At 41.0% G+C, this 15,218-nt stretch overlaps 1 pseudogene; it reads right to left on the reverse strand.

Moving 5' to 3' along the window:
• Positions 1-8,492: 8,492 nt before the first annotated feature.
• LOC113611011 (40S ribosomal protein S20 pseudogene) lies at positions 8,493-8,925 on the reverse strand (annotated as a pseudogene).
• Positions 8,926-15,218: the final 6,293 nt, after the last annotated feature.

Consider the following 15,218-nt stretch of genomic DNA (forward strand, 5'->3'; position numbering starts at 1 on the left):
AGGAGTTTAGTTCAGTAGTTTAGCCTTTGTGTAAATAACACTGATATAAGATAGACAGTAATAAGTATCATAAGACAGCCATAAATAAAGTTTACAGATAATGATAATAACTTAGCCTCTATAATAATAAAATGCTATTTATAATGTTTATTGAGCACACTTGTGCCAGGCAATGTGCTAAGTACTTTACAGGCATTAGCTCATTCAGTCCTCTTAACAACACTATGAAATAGGCCCCATTCTCATCCTCATGTTATAGAAGTAAAAAATGGAGCCTCAGAGACACAAGCAACTTGTCCTGGTTCCCACAGTTGGTTACATGGCAGAACCAGGACTGAACAGCAGTGTCATCTGAGTTCAACACCCATGTTCTTATTTCACTGCATGCAACCATCTTGTTAATCTGACAATTGCCCTTCCCCCATTGTTCTACTAATACCTATTAATAATATTTCTACTTGTACTACCTCTAATAGTACCAATAAAATATTCACGGTAGACCCTTCCTATTATCAGATGGTTACATCTAAGTTTTCAGGCCATAGCAAATTCTCAAAACAAAGTCCCCTCGCTACTCATTAGTTGCAAAATCATTGATCCCTCACTAAAAGAGAACTTCTCTTATCATAAGCCCCCAATTCCAAAACAAAAACAAAGAAGGAGGGAGGGGATCATTATGTGGTATGTCCTTGGTTACCTACCAGAGTTGACTCTTTAGGTCTTTGGGTCCATAAGCATGAGTAGGTGGACATTAATATTTTTCCTTAAGGCAATCAACTAATTCCTGCATAAGTATTCTTTTACCTCCAGGGAGTTCACTGTAAATGTAAATGGTGTTTAAGCTACTAAATGTTAACATGCTTAGTTCATTAAATCTTAGGAATAATTTGTACCAAGGGAGGGTCTGTTAACATCCATATGCCTACCTCAATGTCTGCCAGGGGTGTATATGGTACCCAAAGAAACACTGGTCAAGCCTTTGCCACGGCACAGCCTGAGTGTGAATGCTACTACGTGGGGCACCTGCTGCCAGGTCTGGACAGCCAGTCGTAAGAGCACTTGAGTGCTGAATTTGAGAGGTCATAGTGGATGAGGCCTCTTGAAAAAAACTGGCTGAGAAAACTGCAAAGAAGAAAAGGGAAAAGGAGGCATGGACTAGCACTTGAATTATCCTTATATGATACTCTTTTTTTCAAAATGCCTCCAGATCACTGTAATTTTTAATTATTAAATGTCAGATACCTTTAAATAAATCTTTAATTACATGCAAATTAGAAAGCATACTCACAACACCTGTGAACCCACTGTCCAGCAAAGAGATGCTGGAAGTCTGGTTTTGGACTCTGCATTTGGGGCAAATCTGTTATTTGGTTTTGGTTTTGACTTAGATCCTTGGAAGGCTGAATAGACAATGCCTACAACATCATTTCGGTTTTTCTGTACTTGTGCATGACCAAGGCACAGCATTTGGAACTATTATGAGTGTCAAAATATTGTTTCAAATATAGGTGGGCATTCTAGATGATACATGAACTAAGAATTCCCTTATTATGGCAAGAATAAAATGCTGCACTATAAATAAGAGTTATATAAATGAGCTGTTAAGTTTATATACAAGTACAATGATTATGACAATCAAATAGTTAAGCAAGGAAATAGATTAAGAATATGAATATTAAAGAAGAGTATATTCACTAAGTCTATGAAGAAAATTATATACTTTTTGAGCTAATGAATGTTATAAAAATTAAATAATTCAAGGTCAAGTAGGATAGATTAGATTATATAATTCTAATTTTTTTTTTTTCGGTATGCGGGCCTCTCACTGTTGTGGCCTCTACCATTGCGGAGCACAGACTCCGGATGCGCAGCCTCAGCGGCCATGGCTCACAGGCCCAGTCGCTCCACGGCATGTGGGATCTTCCCGGACCGGGGCACGAACCCGTGTCCCCTGCATCGGCAGGCGGACTCTCAACCACTGCGCCACCAGGGAAGCCCCTCTAATATTTTTGAACTATTTAGTATACTTGTATTTCTAACATGAAACAAAATAATCTTCAAGGACTGAATGTAATTTTCAGGTATCTAATTCCATTTAGACCAGGGGTCCCCAACCCCCAGGCTGCATACTGGTACTGGTCCGTGGCCTGTTAGGAGCCAGGCTGCACAGCAGGAGGTGAACAGCGGGTGAAGCAAGTGAAGCTTGTGAAGCCGCTCCCCATCGCTCACATTACCACCTGAACCATTCCCCGGCCCCCCCGCCCTGCCCCTCCTGCCCCGTGGAAAAATTGTCTTCAATGAAACCATTACCTGGTGCCAAAAAGGTTGGGGACTGCAGATTTAGACCATAAGCCTTTCAAGAAAAAGTTCTTTTTGAGAATCTTTTACATTTTGTGAGTTTTAATTAAGAATGGAATATCAGGGAGTTCCCTGGTGGCCTAGTGGTTAGGACTCCATGCTTTCAGTGCGGAGGCCCGGGTTTGATCCCTGGTTGGGGAACCATCCCGCATGCCATGCAATGCGGCCAAAATACAAAAATAAATAAATAAATAAATAAATAAATAAATAGAAATTAAGAAAAAAAACCAGTTTAAATAAAAAGCTTAAAAAAAAAAAGAATGGAATATCAACTTTATCACCTGAAAATTTCACAAGAAAAAACTCCCAAATCACCTACGACAAGGCATCTTCGATTCTCTAGGTAAAAGAGAATATAAAGAGAAAAGAAGAAAATACTAAATACAATTGAGGCACCCTAAAAATACCTTGTCTTTGCACAGACCTCAGTGGGCAGTGAATATCTATTTAGTTTCACAAATGTGCAGTTCAGTGCCCACAGAAGCAATCTAGCAGTTGACAGGGTTTAAAAAAAAACTTGTTCCTGTTCTGAATGTAAAAAAATATTTAATTCTAAAATGTTAACTCATGGAAGTGTAGCAAGCACTGACTTTAAAAATAAAGTTTCAGGTTTGTTCTTATATCTCACAAGTTCATTCTAAAACGGTGATATTTGGTTTGGGCTGAATATTGATGTTACACGAGGCTTTTCAGTATTTTGTATTTGTCAATCTCATTGCTATTTATTGCTTTACCACATATTACTTAGCCTTGCTTATAAACGAACTTTCCGTGGATGATATTAACTAGTCCTCTTGCTTTTTTCACTCAACATTGTCTTTATGAGATTTGTTTTCTTTGCTATATCATACTCCAATCTGTGTGAATGCCTGAATTTATTGATCCATCCTGTCAATGGGTATTGAGGTTGTGTCTCATTTTGTTTCTTTCCTATTATTGGCAAAGCTTCTCTGAATATTCCTGTGCATGCCTCTTTATGTACATGTGCAAGAGTTCTAGAGCATATTACTAGGAGTTGAACCTCTGGGTCATAGGGGATATGCATCTTTTTTTTTTTTTTTTTTTTGCCTGCACTACGCAGCTTGCAGGATCCCTGACCAGGGATCGAACCTGGGCCCCCCTCAGTGGAAGCGTGGAGTCCTAACCACCACTGGACCGCCAGGGAATTCCCAGGGGATGTGCATCTTTAGTACATAATGCCAATGTTTTTTCCCAAAGTGGTAGCACTTAATTATACTCCAATCACAGCATCCATATCTATTCTTCCTCTGTAACTTTATAGCAATCTTGTGATACTACTAAGGCTTACAGAGAGAAGCAGCAAGGAATTGTGAAAAGAGAATTATTATGGGTGCCAGAAGATCCTCTACTAATTTCCTTTTAGAAGAGCTGCTGAACGTTTCTGGGTGTCATTTTATTCATGTCTCAAATGAAGTATTTGGACAAGGAGAACTTTGTGAAATTTCTTTCAGCACTAAAATTCTTTTATCTCCACTTTACAGTTGGGAATACTGAGAAAGAATGATAATTTGCTTTGCCTAAAGTCGCATAGCATATCAGTGGGGCTCAAGTTCCTCATGTGTAAAAAGAGGCTAGACTATACAGTCTTACATGTCACTGCCTATTTTATGGTCTGGACTGAGAGTCTATGGTTGCAGGGCCAACATTAACCACCATGCATTAATTGATCCATTACTATAAACATGAATTAAATACATACTGTGTGCAAGGCAGGCATCATAGATACCAAGGAGCTAAGGGGACACGCCCTCTGTTTTTGAGGTGCTCAAAAGATAACAGAAGAGATAGATGGGTAAACCAGGACCTATCATGCTATAGTGAGATAAGTGCTGTGATCGAGATGTGCGCCCATCACAGCGGGAGGGGTGGAAGGGGGAACCAGGGAACACTTATTGAAGTAAATGAAAGCTCCATGAGAGCCTGGACTAGCACTTTTGCCTGTCTTGTATCTAGTACATACTATTGATACTTTCCCAGTATCTAGCATAGTACCTGGCACAGAATATTCCCTCAATAAATATTTGTGAAATGAATGAAGAATAAGAATATCTTATCGTCCTGAAACATTTTTACAAAATGCTGCTGTATACATTATCCTAATTGAGCTTATCAGGTCCTTTTGGTACAATCAAAACAGATGGGGTTGGGGCTTCCCTGGTGGCACAGTGGTTGAGAGTCCGCCTGCCGATGTAGGGGACACGGGTTCGTGCCCCGGTCCGGGAAGATCCCACATGCCGCAGAGCGGCTGGGCCCATGAGCCATGGCCGCTGAGCCTGCGCGTCCAGAGCCTGTGCTCCGCAACGGGAGAGGCCACAACAGTGAGAGGCCCGCATACAGCAAAATAAATAAATTAATTAATTAAATAAAATAAAATAAAAACAAAAAAAAAACAGATGGGGTTGAGAAAAAGTCCCTCGAATGGCAAGTATTAGAAGAGATTAAGGAAAACCTGATAAAGTCATTGTTATTTTAGCTATATGAAATCTGATCTTCTTAGCAGGTGTTTCTTACACACGACAGAAGGTTAAATCTGAAATGGATTTAAAAAATCCCTCTCCAATACAGCGTCCTTCATCACACCTTACTTGTCAAAACAACTGTCTCCCATTAAATGCATGAGGCACTCTCTTCCACATTACTGTCCTGCCTGTTTTGCCTGTATATGCTCAAGAAATCAGAAAACAGATGTAGGACTAATTGCTGTGAAAAATCAATGCCTGTCATTTTCTATTTTTATCATGACAATGAATGCTGGATTGTTGCATCTGAACATAAGAATGGGAATTATTCATGTAGAAGAAATCAAACATGAAACAAAGAGCAGCTCTGTAGGAAGAACGGCATTGAACATTTCTGAACTAGAACCACTGCCTGAGATAGCCCCTCAATTTTCCATTCCTACCTTCTTTTTCTGCAAAGTTGAACTGCTCCCTGGGAGCTTTTTTTTTTTTTAATTGTTTTTGATCTTAGTATTTACCCAAACAGGGTCTCTGGGAAAGTGTGGAAGCAGTGAGTGTCTGCCGCTTTCCCAATCTAAATAGTTCTCTTCGGTTATCTTGTCTCTTAGCACCTTGTGTTCCTCCCTTCCTCCCTTACTAACAGCTCCAGGTCACCCAGGGGTGAGGATCTAAAATCAGCATATGAAGTGAAAAGAGCAGAGTGAAAATTACCATTATCAATCATTTAAATCTCCCAGAAAGTACAATATTGGTGGTTTGCCTACACTACCTTGTATATGTATAAATAAATGCATTATGTGCATAGGAATATCCTGTATGTAATACATCATGTAGGCAAAATATATCTCTCAGCATTTTAATTACATAAAAAGGAGAGCATTCAGAATGGAACTCACAGAAGCACACCAATGCCACGGCTCTGTTTCTTGGCATAATTCTTTAATGCTTACCATTCCCACTAGTTTTTTTGTTGTTGTTTGTTTTTTTGCGGTACGCGGGCCTCTCACTGTTGTGGCCTCTCCCGTTGCGGAGCACAGGCTCCGGACGCGCAGGCTCAGCGGCCATGGCTCACGGGCCCAGCCACTCCGCGGCATGTGGGATCTTCCCGGACCGGGGCACGAACCCGTGACCCCTGCATCGGCAGGCGGACTCTCAACCACTGCGCCACCAGGGAAGCCCCCCCACTAGTTTTTAATCTCCATAAAGGCAGGGAACCTGCCCAATTTTGATGGCTTCTCTATCCTCTCTCTGTATTTACGCCTAACTCAGTTCTGCTTAATAAATAGATGTCAACTGACTAACTTAAAGGTGAGATGGGAGGACAGAGGCAGGATGAGGACAGAGGCAGGATGAGATTTGGTCCAGAACCAGCCTGCTCTGCCACCATGATGACCTCAACAATGACAATGTGTCCTATCAGCTGTCAGCAGATCAGCAACTCTCCTGCAGAGCGCTGGGCCACTCTGCTCCCTTCCTATCTGTCTGGGATGGATGACATTTGAACTCCTAAAAGCCAAATGATGATCAATTTATCCCACAGATTCACTTCATGAATTTCAATGTTTACTGTTTTTAAAGTAATTACACTTATATGTGCATTTCATTAAAAACAGGTACCACAAAAGAGGATGGGATAATGAGTGAATTTTGTTTTCTTTTTCACACTTTCCTGTACTTTTTAAAGTGTTCTACAGTGATTATATCTTGTTTTTAAAATCAGAAAAAAATGTTTGAAATATTAAGTATCACATAATCTAATTCCCATTTTAAGCTACTTTAACCTCTTTAGGATTACAAAGACTCAGTATTACACAGTTTAGGATTGTGATAAAAGTGGAGAGACACTATTTGAAAAAGTGACTGTGATCATTCCAAATATTTAAAGTGTGAAAGAGTATTATTTGATTGCGTCAAACTTGGTGCCATGCTTAATCAGAGCCAATCTCTTTCAACTGGACAAAACACATTCTCATTGCTTTAATAAGAAGGTCACCTCTTGACTTAAGTTTGTCCTGAGTTCCATTCACCACTCTGAGGTAGGTACCATCTCCAGGATGCCATAAATGAGGGGTTTAGTAAGGATCAGGGGAAAAAAAGAGGGAGATGAGCCACACTGCTTAGTTTCCACACATTCAAAGTGTGACTATCACCTTCCCATCACTCACCCCTTAACTTCTAGTACTTTGACATTCTGACATAGATAATTTCCTTGCAGCTTCAGCTGTCACTTGTATAATCCACACTCTCCAACTGTTCTATATGCAAATATGTACAAGGAGAAATAAGAAAAAGCTGATCCACAAAGGTAAAAGGCTGTAGAATGACGGCAGTTTCCTCATCTCCCCTCAGGTCAAGCACTGCTTGATACACATACATCCTTTTACAGATAAGGTTAATTGCCCCTATATGCCGGATATCCCACTGAATTAGAGGACTACTGTACTTACAAAATATAGGAATGGAATTAGATCAAATATGATGTCATGGGAAGCACAGTGGGCTGACCTGAGTTCTGAGCTCCACTACCAAGTATAACTTTGGGTTAATTGTTCAATTAGAAAGTTGAGCTGGAACTCTATAGGCCATGTAAGTTCTAAAGTTCCATTATTTATCAGACTGCAACTTGTAAGCATATCATAGTAACAACTCTGTTTAGTAAATAATTAGTTTTCTTTAGCAGCACTGGGATTTTTGCACGATGCCCATAATTCACATCATTCTGGCATTAGATAAATATTCCTACTACTGAAACATAAGCCTCTTGTAGTCAGTGGCAGATTTGGGATGTAGCTGTATTATCTTCAGCTGTGATCCTCTTAGGGCTACCTAGCTCTACAAGGTCAATGCTCTGACATAGGTCTTGCAAGGTCTACCCAGGTTCTGCCGTAAGCACTCTATAATTTAAGCTGGAAAACCACTACCCGATGTAATAACTCACTATCTAGCACAGACTGAGAGAAACTGCTACTTCATTTAGAATGAAACAAAAAAATTTAAATTGCTATCATATGCCTTTTAACTTGAAAGTATTGGCCAAAATGGTAACACGCAATCTAATTAAACTACTATTTACAGTTTGCAGTAGGAATTTTGGGACTTCATGGATTCCAGGTGGATCAATCCCAAATCTCTAGCTCTGTGTCCAGCCCAGAACCATCTCCTGAGCTTTAGACCAATATAATCCAGCTGCTGATTGGATGTCTCTCCCACTTTTCTGCCCACAGACACTTAAAATCAATGCATCCCAAACTGAACCCATCATCTCCTGCTCTTGCATCCCAAATCTGCTGCTCTTTCTTTGTGTAAGATCTAAAGAACAGGACTGCCATTGTCTTGGGGGCTTATGTTTTAAACCTCAGCATGTCAGCTTTGACTGCCCTCTCTCGTGCCTAATCAGTTGTCAAGTCTTGTCAAGTCAATCCCACATTCAGCGTCTCTCCCATCCATCTTCTCCTCCCCTTGTCTACTGCCCTGCCCCCTAGTTTAGACCCTATTCACTCCCATCTATACTTCAGAAGTGATCTTCTAACTGGTCTCCATGATTTCAGTCTGTACCCTTTCCCCTTCAATCCATCGCTCACACTGCTACCAGAAAAATTGCAAAGACTTAAGATTTATACTCTTCTACCCCCAAATTTTCAGAGGCTCCCTTATGCCTGTTGAATATTGGTTTTCAGACTTAAAAAAAAATCGCAACTGATTATCAATTTATTAAAAAGGTTGATTTAAGCATCTGCAATGGCAACTTCAACCTTGACTCCTGGCTCAATACTGATGGAAGTAACATGTTTCACAACCTCAGAAGGGCTGTGCAAGGTAATGAAGTCGCTTGTGGATCCTCATCTGAAACCAATCCCAAGTCTCAGACCCTCTCACCACAAAGAGTTTTCCTTGTAGTTATTCTTAGAGTCTTGGTGGGCATCCGAACTACTCCTTTCACTTTGAGATTCTTATACTTTGTGCCTCTGATCAAGTCAACACATACCTTCTCCAAAGATTTTGTGTTGCGGCTGGTTAAGGTAATTCTAATTCGGTGAGTTGCCACTTCTGGCGCCAGGGGAGTCTTTCAGGGGTCTTGAAAAGCCATGGCTGCGGCGTGGCTTCCTGACCAGGTGGACCAGCGCTCTGCAGCAGCAGTGACCGCATCTTCCTCGAAGAACCAGACTTTTTAAAATTTTCCAAATCAGATGAATGCTTTCGTAGACAAAAATCTGACACAGACCCCAATGTATAAGACAGATAAAAATTATATTTTATTAATATGAATTTATTTTCTAAGTTAAAAATCATTACATTTATGGATCATAAAGTCAATCAGTGAGGGAAAATGAGGCTCTTCTGATAAACACAAAAATCTAAAATCAAGGGTAAGGGAACCAGATTCTTTTTTTAAAACATTTTTATTGGAGTATAGTTGATTTACAATGTTGTGTTATTTTCAGGTGTACAGCAAAGTGAATCTGTTATACATATACATATATCCACTCCTTTTTAGATTCTTTTCCCATATAGGCCATTACAGAGTATTGAGTAGAGTTCCCTGTGCTATACAGTAGGTCCTTATTAGTTATCTGTTTTATATGTAGTAGTGTGTATATGTCAATCCCAGTCTTCCAATTTATCCCTCCTCTCCCTTACCCCCTGGTAACCATGGGAACTACATTCTTATACTAGCATTCAATTTATTTATTTATTTTTATTTTGGTTGTACAGTATTGAGAAAATTCTTACACAGTTAAGTAGCGGCAAATGCTAACGGTTTTAACAGTTCATCTTGCAGGAGATCTTATTTGCACAAGAATGCCAAAGTAGCTTTACTATAAGGTCTGCAACAAAACAAGTCAAGTGGTAGCATAAATTATTTTAATGTTTCTCATATGTTAATATTTGTGTATTACATATTAAAACATGTAATGTATTATAGTTTCAAAATATATATTTCAACAAATATTTTTAATGTAGAAAATTAAATCAAATATCTATGGAACGCCTAAAACATGTGTATAGAATCTTTGAGTTCGTGAAACAAGTTGAAACTCTTGCCACAAAGAAGTGGGACTTCCCTGGTGGTGCAGTGGTTAAGACTCCGCACTCCCAGTGCAGGGGGGCCCGGGTTTGATCCCTGGTCAGGGAACTAGATCCCACATGCATGCTGCAACTAAGAGTTCCCATGCCACAACTAAGGAGCCTGCATGCTGCAACTAAGGGGACCTTGAGCTGCAACTAAGGAGCCCAAGAGCTGCAACTAAGGAGCCTGCCTGCCTCAACTAAGACCCGGCACAAGCAAATAAATAAATTAATGAAATAAATTTTTAAAAAAAGAAAGTGCTTGGTGATCTAGCCTCAATCTATTCTTCTGAACTTCTTGCCCTCTACTGCCTTTCACACAATCTTAAAAAGAATGAAAACCTATGTTATGTTTTCGAGATTATTAGTATTAGAATACATGTGGAAGAAAACATACTAAATACAGAAAGAATGAAATGGATAAAAATTACCCCAAATCCCTCCATCCAGTGCTGACTACCACAATGTTTTATTATAATTTCTTTCAATCTTTTACCTTTCATAGTAAGATGGATAGTTATAGAGAACTGTGCCAAGCACTTAAATAGATTATCTCATTTCATAGTCACAAACACCCTATTAGGCATTCATGTCATTCACTACATGGAACACTGAGGAAACAGAGGATCATATAGGTTGAGTAACTTGCCCAAGGTCACACAGTAAAGTGCAGAGCTGGCCTTCAATTCTCTATCTGCCTGACTCTAGAGACTATGGACTTAACCACAACATTGTAGTATTGCTTCCCTTTCCACGCCCTCTTTCTCTTTCTTTAGCTCTGCCACTTTAATTTAATGTTCTTTGAAGACATCTTCCTCTGCTTGTGCCATTTCCTTTGCTAAGATTTCCCTTTTTCCCTTTTCTGCTTAGCCAAATCCTAGTGACCATTCAAATGCCACCTAGTCTTCAAATCTTCTCTAAACCACCTTAAGCTCTCCTCGTAGAACTCCCGATGCTCTTTCCTGTACTCCATCTACTTCTCCTCCTGTCTCAACCTCCTTGCCTTCCCCTGCCTCCCACACTGTAACACAGACAGCAGGGCTTTACTGTGTTTGTCGGTGCTGAGTGACTCGTGGCCCCGCTCCAGTTCCCACGCTTTGGACCTGGGGCTGAGCAGTTACTCCAGGATGCAGCTACACTGGGCTGGAGGCTTGGCCCTCTGTTACAAAGTGAAACGGAAGCTCCTGTGCACACAAGTCAAAAAAATCATTCCTTCTGTGATGTAGGCAGAGCCAATCTGCCACCCCTCCTCCCAGGGTTGCATGTTGCATTTTTCACTTCTTCTTTTTTTTTTTTTTTTATTTTATTTTTATTTTTGGCTGTGTTGGGTCTTTGTTGCTGCACGTGGGTTTTCTCTAGTTGCGGTGAGCGGGGGCTACTCTTCGTCGCGGTGCACGGGCTTCTCATTGCAGTGGCTTCTCTGTTGCGGCACGCGGGCTTCAGTAGTTGTGGCACACGAGCTCGGTAGTTGTGGCTCACGGGCTTAGCTGCTCCGCGGCATGTGGGATCCTCCCGGACCAGGGCTCGAACCCCTGTCCCCTGCACTGGCAGGCAGATTCTTAACCATTGCGCCGCCAGGGAAGCCCCATTTTTCACTTCTTTTCCCCTCAAGCCTACCCTTGACATACTTTGAAGAGGATTTCCTCTTGATAAAGTCATTCACAATGTGAGATAATGCCAGCTTTGTGATCTGCCCCCGGTTCTACAAAGGCAGCCCTGGTAGCTAAACAAGTTTTCTTTGCTTTATTCCAAACTTTTTGTGGCCTCGTAAGGAGGCCACTGCAACTGAAAAGCAATGCTCTGGATCGGAGATTATGAAACCTAGTTCCATGGAACTGTGTTTCTGAGCTCCCAAGTCATCCCTAGGGGTCCTTGAAAGAAAGTGTGGACATGTTTTTCTAACCCACTTGGTTAAGGGTGAGAGCAAGAGATTATCTGTACACATGCCAACTGGAACGTGGCCTCAAGTGACTGGGACTGGAAACCATGAACCTTCTGGATGTATGCCATTTGTAGAAAGACAATTTGCCAATGTATTTCTGATACACCACACCCTTACTACAGGGATGTGGGAAAATGAATCTGCAGCCTGAACTTTGTCCTAAATTCATGACCCATATGTCCAACTGCCTAGAGACATCTTTACCTAGGTGTATGACAAACGCATCAAATTTCACATGTTGAAATGAGCCCCTGATACTCCCTCTAACCTGGGGAACCCCAATCTTCCAGTTGTTCAGATAATTCTTAGCTCTTTTCTTTTTTCTCACACTCCACATCTGGTCCAGAGTAAATCCTGCTGGCCCTAAGGCCAGAGGTTGACCACTGTTCACCATCCCATTGCCACCATTCTGTCCCAGATCACCGCCTTTTCTCTTCTGCATTATCATAATGGCCTGCTGACAGGTTTCCCTACTCTCCCCTAGCCCATAATTCAGTCTAGTCTCCACCCAGCAGTCAGGGTGACATTGTTGGAGCTTAACAGAATCGACTCAAAACCCTCCAGGGACTTTTTATTTCGCTCACAGTGAAAGTCTCGCTGTTCCTTGAACAGCCAAGCCCACTCCCACCTCAGGGCTCTGCACTTGCTCCTTCCTCCACCTGGAAGGCTTTTCCACCAGATCTCCACAGGGTTACCTTCTCCATCTCCTTCGAGTCTTTACTTAAAATTCATTTTCTCATCTTTTTCTCATCACCTTCCCCAGCCACACTTTATAAAATTGCAAAACAAATATCCTGATATCTCCAATCTCCCTTCCCTGTTTTACTGCTCTTCTTAGGACTATCATTAGCTAAGAAACTATGCATTTTACAGTATTTATCATGATAGTTCGTTGACTACTTCACTAGAATGTTAGTTCCATGCAGGCAGAAAATATTATCTGTTTTATTCAGTGCTGTGTCAGTAGTGCCAGAACACTGCTTGCACATAGTAGTCACTCAACAGATGCTTGCTAAGTGAATGGATGTTTAATGAATGAAAGATACCACATCTGGATGAAGAATGGATTCACCCTAGTTTAATGATTTTCAAGCTACGAACAGAGCCCCCAGTGACCCCTTACAAGGAGAAGGGAAGGGACCCAAGGGGGTAAAACTCTAGACCCGCCAGTCCCTTCCTTTTAACCAGAGCAGACCCAAGTCTTACATATTGGCTTTCCATGACAACCTTGTTTTTGAAAAAAACACTACTTGGATGGGTTTTTAAGAACTGTTTGAAAATGACTGCCTCAAATTTAAAGAAATCTGATAACCTCTTCAGGCTAAGAATGATGAGCTGCTTCAGGGGATGGATATATCAGGTACTTCTCTAGTTCCATCATCCTCTAACTGGGCTCTGACGATGTAGCCCAGGTGTCCCAAAGAATGCCACAGGAGCTAAACATGGCACATTTTCCTGAGAAGAAACTTTACCCCAAATTTGGGAGCAAATACTAGTATGCTACTGAAACAATGGATGGAGCAGAATAAAAACTTTTCACGAATTTAAAAAATAAAACACAAGCTTAAACAGAAATTGCGTATCTGCATGAAGCCACTTCAAACTACTCATTGGCTTGCCAGAGGGTCCACGTATAGTTTTCTCCACCATTAAGAAAAGCAGAATTGTTTGAGAAGCACTATATCCAGGTGATCTGGATGGGAGGAAGAAGCAGCCGAGAAATAAAGAGATGCCGTCAAGATGGCCTAAAAGTACAAGACAAGCTTACCTAGGTAGGTTCCTTACAGTAATGCTTTAATTTAACATTGGCCTGGAACTTTGTGCTGATCAGGTAAGATGTTCTAAGTCCTCTCTGTACACTGTACAGATGCCATTAGAAAATATGTCATAGTCAGAGCCTTTATTTTTCTTGCTGCACTAGGAAACAGCATCAGATTTCCTATAGGTCAGGGTCTATGGATAGGATAGCTTCCCCTGGGAGGCCTGGGCCAATGGATAGAACAGCAAAACCTAGAATTGTGCTGAAGTATTTATTTCATTCTGTACGTATGTATTAAGCACCTACTCCATACTCAGTACTGAGATTAAAAAGAAAAAAGTACGACATTGTTTTTTAAACACGAGAATTTTTTTTAACAGTTACCATGATTATGGTTATCTAACCAGCTAAAACTGTTTTAACAGTAATTAGGGACGGTGATAGTTGCAAAACCTATGTACATCTTAGGTGCTCCCACTTATTAGTAAGTCTGAGAGCCCCCACTGGATATAAGCCTGTAGCTAGGAAGCATAATTTTCACTAGCAACATTTTCCACAGTATCTATATTCATGCTGGATTTATAATATTTATTGGTGCTTAGGAAGGAAAGTATCAGAGTCGTGAATGAGGAGATGGTTGATCTCTACAATTGATCTATATGGCTACTACATATTAGGAAATAATAAAGGAGAGCTCTAGATTGAAAAAAAAATAACAGGAGCTCCGAGTTCTTCTACTAGCTCTGCCGTTAAATCACTGTGCCACTTCACCTCTCTGGGCCTCGGTTTCCTCATCTAGAAAATGAGGGCTTTGGTGGATGAGATCCCCTCCGATGTTCCTTTTACCTCTGACATTCTATGAGTCTATAAAACCCACATTCACAGCCAAACCACTCAGTGCAGGTATATATTCTAAAATAGTCAACAAACACCAGCAACATGTAAGGACTAGAAGTGAGTGAATGAGTAGTCAGGGAGAGCCCCATTAAACAAATGGACCTTGCTCATCGGTCTCATTTTCAACAGACAGGAGCAAGAATTCAAAGTCCAAGTAACAGCTCTGTCTCACCCTTTCCCACACCCCATTCCAATGCAAGATTACCCTTCAGCACTTCAGAAGTCAAATAAGGGACTGTCAACAAATCCAAGTCTAACCTAATGAGCCCCACAAGGCTGGTTGGTGGATGAGGGGAAAGCACTGAACAGAATGTGAACAATTATACTTAATGATTTAGATATGATTGGATATAAGGCTACCTTGGCTAGTATTGGTCTAAACAAAAAGTGAGGAAGACCATGGGGCCTAGGCAGGAGGGCAAGAAAACATGCATGGCAAAGGAAGTGGATGGCTGCCCAGTCTTTGGTTGCTGTCTGGCCACACATACACTTGACCTCCTTTCAGTTTGAATTTTTTAAAGACTGTACTACCAAATAATACAGGGCCAGAGCTGGAGGGCTCCCAGAGAGGGTCTAGGCCAGGGCTCCAACCGGTAGCAGGTGGGTCTAATTCAGCACATGTCTTGTTGAGACCAACACAGATCTAAAATAATTTAGATTTTTGAGGACCTTTGAGATGAGCACAGACTCTCCTGTTCCTCTAGATCGCCGCCAC

The sequence above is a fragment of the Aethalodelphis obliquidens genome, unplaced genomic scaffold (genome assembly GCF_003676395.1).
Source record: "Aethalodelphis obliquidens isolate GAN/ISIS:26980383/991018 unplaced genomic scaffold, ASM367639v1 scaffold66, whole genome shotgun sequence".
NCBI lineage: Eukaryota > Metazoa > Chordata > Mammalia > Artiodactyla > Delphinidae > Aethalodelphis > Aethalodelphis obliquidens.